This window comes from Colletes latitarsis, unplaced genomic scaffold, assembly GCF_051014445.1.
Source record: "Colletes latitarsis isolate SP2378_abdomen unplaced genomic scaffold, iyColLati1 scaffold0002, whole genome shotgun sequence".
Classification (NCBI taxonomy): domain Eukaryota; kingdom Metazoa; phylum Arthropoda; class Insecta; order Hymenoptera; family Colletidae; genus Colletes; species Colletes latitarsis.
The window spans coordinates 8,994,293-9,001,411 of NW_027488365.1; positions in this window are offsets into that span (position 1 = coordinate 8,994,293).

The window sequence follows — 7,119 nt, forward strand, 5'->3', positions numbered from 1 at the left end:
GCGTTATCCTCTAAAATATTCATCCAAACCAGGTTTAATGGACTGTTTCAGTGTGGTACCACACTAATACGTGATACGAACCAGAAAAAACCCAGGATCTGTTCAACAAGTATGTGAAAAACGCGAAAGTATGAGCCTGATGAGGGCGAATCCCAGACCTATGCCAGACCTAACTTGCGTTATCCTCTAAAATATTGATCGAAACCAGGTTTAATTGACTGTTTCAGCGTGGTACCACATTACTACGTGATACAATCCAGAAACAGCCCAGGATCTAGCCATGAAGTATGAGAGATATGCGAAAGTATGAGCCTGCTGAGTGCAAATCCTAGACCTAACCTAAGCCTAACATGCGTTATCCCCTAAAATATTTATCAAGACTAGGTTTAATTGATTGTTTCAGTGTGGTCCCACATTACAACGTGATCCAAACCAGAAAAAACCCAGGATCCGTTCAACAAGTATGTGAAGAATGCGAAAGTATGAGTCTGATGAGTGAAAATCCCAGGCCTGACCTAGACCTAACATGCGTTATCCTCTAAAATATTGATCGAAACCAGGTTTAATCGACTGTTTCAGTGTGGTACCACATTACTACGTGATCCAAACCAGAAAAAACCCAGGATCAGTTCAACAAGTATGAGAAGAATGCGAAAGTATGAGTCTAATGAGTGAAAATCCCAGGGCTAACCTAGCCCTAACATGCGTTATCCTCTAAAATATTGATCCAAACCAGGTTTAATGGACTGTTTCAGTGTGGTACCACACTACTACGTGATACAAACCAGAAAAAACCCAGGATCTGTTCAACAAGTATGTGAAAAACGCGAAAGTATGAGCCTGATGAGGGCGAATCCCAGACCTATGCCAGACCTAACTTGCGTTATCCTCTAAAATATTGATCGAAACCAGGTTTAATTGACTGTTTCAGCGTGGTACCACATTACTACGTGATACAATCCAGAAACAGCCCAGGATCTAGCCATGAAGTATGAGAGATATGCGAAAGTATGAGCCTGCTGAGTGCAAATCCTAGACCTAACCTAAGCCTAACATGCGTTATCCTCTAAAATATTTATCAAGACTAGGTTTAATTGATTGTTTTAGTGTGGTCCCACATTACAACGTGATCCAAACCAGAAAAAACCCAGGATCCGTTCAACAAGTATGTGAAGAATGCGAAAGTATGAGTCCGATGAGTGAAAATCCCAGGCCTGACCTAGACCTAACATGCGTTATCCTCTAAAATATTGATCGAAACCAGGTTTAATCGACTGTTTCAGTGTGGTACCACATTACTACGTGATCCAAACCAGAAAAAACCCAGGATCAGTTCCACAAGTATGAGAAGAATGCGAAAGTATGAGTCTAATGAGTGAAAATCCCAGGGCTAACCTAGCCCTAACATGCGTTATCCTCTAAAATATTGATCCAAACCAGGTTTAATGGACTGTTTCAGTGTGGTACCACACTACTACGTGATACAAACCAGAAAAAACCCAGGATCTGTTCAACAAGTATGTGAAAAACGCGAAAGTATGAGCCTGATGAGGGCGAATCCCAGACCTATGCCAGACCTAACTTGCGTTATCCTCTAAAATATTGATCGAAACCAGGTTTAATTGACTGTTTCAGCGTGGTACCACATTACTACGTGATACAGTCCAGAAACAGCCCAGGATCTAGCCATGAAGTATGAGAGATATGCGAAAGTATGAGCCTGCTGAGTGCAAATCCTAGACCTAACCTAAGCCTAACATGCGTTATCCTCTAAAATATTTATCAAGACTAGGTTTAATTGATTGTTTCAGTGTGGTCCCACATTACAACGTGATCCAAACCAGAAAAAACCCAGGATCCGGTCAACAAGTATGTGAAGAATGCGAAAGTATGAGTCTGATGAGTGAAAATCCCAGGCCTGACCTAGACCTAACATGCGTTATCCTCTAAAATATTGATCGAAACCAGGTTTAATCGACTGTTTCAGTGTGGTACCACATTACTACGTGATCCAAACCAGAAAAAACCCAGGATCAGTTCAACAAGTATGAGAAGAATGCGAAAGTATGAGTCTAATGAGTGAAAATCCCAGGGCTAACCTAGCCCTAACATGCGTTATCCTCTAAAATATTGATCCAAACCAGGTTTAATGGACTGTTTCAGTGTGGTACCACACTACTACGTGATACAAACCAGAAAAAACCCAGGATCTGTTCAACAAGTATGTGAAAAACGCGAAAGTATGAGCCTGATGAGGGCGAATCCCAGACCTATGCCAGACCTAACTTGCGTTATCCTCTAAAATATTGATCGAAACCAGGTTTAATTGACTGTTTCAGCGTGGTACCACATTACTACGTGATACAATCCAGAAACGGCCCAGGATCTAGCCATGAAGTATGAGAGATATGCGAAAGTATGAGCCTGCTGAGTGCAAATCCTAGACCTAACCCAAGCCTAACATGCGTTACCCTCTAAAATATTTATCAAGACAAGGTTTAATTGATTGTTTCAGTGTGGTCCCACATTACAACGTGATACAAACTAGAAAAAAACCCAGGATCTCGTCAACGAGTATGTGAAGAATGCGAATGTATGAGTCTGATCAGTGAAAATCTCAGGCCTTACCTAGACCTAACTTGCGTTATCCTCTAAAATATTGATGGAAACCAGGTTTCATTGACTGTTTCAGTATGGTACTACATTACTACGTGATGCAATCCAGAAAAAGGCCAGGATCCGTTCAACAAGTATGAAGAAAGCGAAAGTATGAGTCTGATGAGGGCTAATCCCAGACCTATCCCAGACCTAACATGCGTTATCCTCTAAAATATTTAACAAGACCAGGTTTCATTGAATGTTTCAGTGTGGTACCACATTACTACGTGATCCAAACCACAAAAAACCCAGGTTCTGTTCGACAACTATGTGAAAAACGCGAAACTGTGAGCCTGATGAGGGCAAATCTTAGACCTAACCTTGACCTAACATGCGTTATCCTTTAAAATTTATATCCAGACCAGGTTTCATTGAATGTTTCAGTGTGGTACCACTTTACTACGTGATCCAATCCAGAAATAGCCCAGGATCTAGCCATGAAGTATGAGAAATATGCGAATGTATGAGTCTGATCAGTGAAAATCTCAGGCCTTACCTAGACCTAACTTGCGTTATCCTCTAAAATATTGATCGAAACCAGGTTTAATTGACTGTTTTATTGTGGTACCACACTACTACGGGATCCAAACCAGAAAAAACCCAGGATCTGTTCAACAAGTATGTGAAAAACGCGAAAGTATGAGCCTGATGAGGGCAAATACCAGACCTATCCCAGACCTAACTTGCGTTGTCCTCTAAAATATTGATGGAAACCAGGTTTAATTGACTGCTTCAGTGTGGCCCCACATTACTACGTGATCCAAACCAGAAAAAACCCAGGATCCGTTCAACAAGTATCTGAAGAATGCGAAAGTATGAGTCTGATGAGTGAAAATCCCAGGCCTAACCTAGACCTAACAGGCGTTATCCTCTTAAATATTGATCGAAACCTGGTTTAATCGACTGTTTCAGTGTGGTACCACATTACTATGTGATCCAAACCAGAAAATAACCCAGGATCTGTTCAACGAGTATGTGAAGTGTGCGAAAGTATGAGTCTGATGAGGTCAAATCCCAGACCAATCCCAGACTTAACTTGCGTTATCCTCTAAGATATTGATCGAAACCAGGTTTAATCGTCTGTTTCAGTGTGGTGCCACATTACTACGTGATCCAAACCAGAAAAAACCCAGGATCAGTTCAACAAGTATGAGAAGAATGCGAAAGTATGAGTCTGATGAGTGGAAATTCCAGAGCTAACCTAGACCTTACATGCGTTATCCTCTAAAATATTCATCCAAACCAGGTTTAATGGACTGTTTCAGTGTGGTACCACACTAATACGTGATACGAACCAGAAAAAACCCAGGATCTGTTCAACAAGTATGTGAAAAACGCGAAAGTATGAGCCTGATGAGGGCGAATCCCAGACCTATGCCAGACCTAACTTGCGTTATCCTCTAAAATATTGATCGAAACCAGGTTTAATTGACTGTTTCAGCGTGGTACCACATTACTACGTGATACAATCCAGAAACAGCCCAGGATCTAGCCATGAAGTATGAGAGATATGCGAAAGTATGAGCCTGCTGAGTGCAAATCCTAGACCTAACCTAAGCCTAACATGCGTTATCCTCTAAAATATTTATCAAGACTAGGTTTAATTGATTGTTTCAGTGTGGTCCCACATTACAACGTGATCCAAACCAGAAAAAACCCAGGATCCGTTCAACAAGTATGTGAAGAATGCGAAAGTATGAGTCTGATGAGTGAAAATCCCAGGCCTGACCTAGACCTAACATGCGTTATCCTCTAAAATATTGATCGAAACCAGGTTTAATCGACTGTTTCAGTGTGGTACCACATTACTACGTGATCCAAACCAGAAAAAACCCAGGATCAGTTCAACAAGTATGAGAAGAATGCGAAAGTATGAGTCTAATGAGTGAAAATCCCAGGGCTAACCTAGCCCTAACATGCGTTATCCTCTAAAATATTGATCCAAACCAGGTTTAATGGACTGTTTCAGTGTGGTACCACACTACTACGTGATACAAACCAGAAAAAACCCAGGATCTGTTCAACAAGTATGTGAAAAACGCGAAAGTATGAGCCTGATGAGGGCGAATCCCAGACCTATGCCAGACCTAACTTGCGTTATCCTCTAAAATATTGATCGAAACCAGGTTTAATTGACTGTTTCAGCGTGGTACCACATTACTACGTGATACAATCCAGAAACAGCCCAGGATCTAGCCATGAAGTATGAGAGATATGCGAAAGTATGAGCCTGCTGAGTGCAAATCCTAGACCTAACCTAAGCCTAACATGCGTTATCCTCTAAAATATTTATCAAGACTAGGTTTAATTGATTGTTTCAGTGTGGTCCCACATTACAACGTGATCCAAACCAGAAAAAACCCAGGATCCGGTCAACAAGTATGTGAAGAATGCGAAAGTATGAGTCTGATGAGTGAAAATCCCAGGCCTGACCTAGACCTAACATGCGTTATCCTCTAAAATATTGATCGAAACCAGGTTTAATCGACTGTTTCAGTGTGGTACCACATTACTACGTGATCCAAACCAGAAAAAACCCAGGATCAGTTCAACAAGTATGAGAAGAATGCGAAAGTATGAGTCTAATGAGTGAAAATCCCAGGGCTAACCTAGCCCTAACATGCGTTATCCTCTAAAATATTGATCCAAACCAGGTTTAATGGACTGTTTCAGTGTGGTACCACACTACTACGTGATACAAACCAGCAAAAACCCAGGATCTGTTCAACAAGTATGTGAAAAACGCGAAAGTATGAGCCTGATGAGGGCGAATCCCAGACCTATGCCAGACCTAACTTGCGTTATCCTCTAAAATATTGATCGAAACCAGGTTTAATTGACTGTTTCAGCGTGGTACCACATTACTACGTGATACAATCCAGAAACGGCCCAGGATCTAGCCATGAAGTATGAGAGATATGCGAAAGTATGAGCCTGCTGAGTGCAAATCCTAGACCTAACCCAAGCCTAACATGCGTTACCCTCTAAAATATTTATCAAGACAAGGTTTAATTGATTGTTTCAGTGTGGTCCCACATTACAACGTGATACAAACTAGAAAAAAACCCAGGATCTCGTCAACGAGTATGTGAAGAATGCGAATGTATGGGTCTGATCAGTGAAAATCTCAGGCCTTACCTAGACCTAACTTGCGTTGTCCTCTAGAATATTGATGGAAACCAGGTTTCATTGACTGTTTCAGTATGGTACTACATTACTACGTGATGCAATCCAGAAAAAGGCCAGGATCCGTTCAACAAGTATGAAGAAAGCGAAAGTATGAGTCTGATGAGGGCTAATCCCAGACCTATCCCAGACCTAACATGCGTTATCCTCAAAAATATTGATCGAAACCAGGTTTAATCGACTGTTTCAGTGTGGTACCACATTACTGCGTGATCCAAACTAGAAAAAAACCCAGGATCTCGTCAACGAGTATGTGAAGTGTGCGGAAGTATGAGTCTGATGAGGGCTAATCCCAGACCTATCCCAGACCTAACATGCGTTATCCTATAAAATATTTAACAAGACCAGGTTTAATTGAAGTTTCAGTGTGGTACCACATTACTACGTGATCCAAACCACATAAAACCCAGGTTCTGTTCGACAACTATGTGAAAAACGCGAAACTGTGAGCCTGATGAGGGCAAATCTTAGACCTAACCTTGACCTAACATGCGTTATCCTTTAAAATTTATATCCAGACCAGGTTTCATTGAATGTTTCAGTGTGGTACCACTTTACTACGTGATCCAATCCAGAAATAGCCCAGGATCTAGCCATGAAGTATGAGAAATATGCGAAAGTATGAGTCTGATGAGGGCTAATCCCAGACCTATCCCAGACCTAACATGCGTTATCCTCTAAAATATTTATCAAGACAAGGTTTAATTGATTGTTTCAGTGTGGTCCCACATTACTACGTGATCCAAACCAGAAAAAACCCAGGATCCGTTCAACAAGTATGTGAAGAATGCGAATGTATGAGTCTGATCAGTGAAAATCTCAGGCCTTACCTAGACCTAACTTGCGTTGTCCTCTAAAATATTGATGGAAACCAGGTTTCATTGACTGTTTCAGTATGGTACTACATTACTACGTGATGCAATCCAGAAAAAGGCCAGGATCCGTTCAACAAGTATGAAGAAAGCGAAAGTATGAGTCTGATGAGGGCTAATCCCAGACCTATCCCAGACCTAACATGCGTTATCCTGTAAAATATTTATCAAGACCAGGTTTAATTGAATGTTTCAGTGTGGTACCACATTACTACGTGATCCAAACCACAAAAAACCCAGGATCTGTTCGACAACTATGTGAAAAACGCGAAACTGTGAGCCTGATGAGGGCAAATCTTAGACCTAACCTTGACCTAACATGCGTTATCCTTTAAAATTTATATCCAGACCAGGTTTCATTGAATGTTTCAGTGTGGTACCACTTTACTACGTGATCCAATCC